A 578-nucleotide genomic window follows, 5' to 3' on the forward strand; every position below is an offset into this window, starting at 1 on the left:
CTCACCGTTCTCTTTCCTCTCCCTCCGGTGCGTTTCCCCCCCACCATTCTCCCCTCGCGCTTAAGTGTCCGTCCTTTGGAAGTAGCGGGTAGGGGAAAATAGGACCGTTTGGCAGCTGTCAGGGCTGCAGCCTGAGTCACAGGCTGACAATCCTCCTGCAGACATTGCAATGGGCTTGGCTTCCGCCCTCAGATCTCGACTTCCTCGTTCGGTTTGGTCTGTACAGTGAAGCCAGGAGAGAGGGAGGAGGGAGTGACAGGGCAAGATGAAGCTTGCAGTAAAAACTCTTGCAGATAGCTTGTGCTTTCAGGCATCACCTCCAACCGAGTAGGAGAAACTCTCTGGCTTTTAGTGATATCATTACCAACCTGTTTCCAGTAGGTGTGGGAAGTAATGAATTTCATAGCCCCCAAGGGTGGTGGGTACCCAGCGGGTTTCATAAGGATTGGTCTAATTTGTCTAAACACAGGATGGAATGAGTTTTATAGCACTAACATGCTTCTGGTAATAAAGTGGAATTTATCAGAAGTAAACTGCATTGGTTGGGAGGCTCTTCATGCAGTGGCTGGTTAGGTTCC

The sequence above is a fragment of the Nestor notabilis genome, unplaced genomic scaffold, assembly GCF_000696875.1.
Source record: "Nestor notabilis isolate BGI_N333 unplaced genomic scaffold, ASM69687v1 scaffold3546, whole genome shotgun sequence".
Classification (NCBI taxonomy): Eukaryota; Metazoa; Chordata; class Aves; order Psittaciformes; family Psittacidae; genus Nestor; species Nestor notabilis.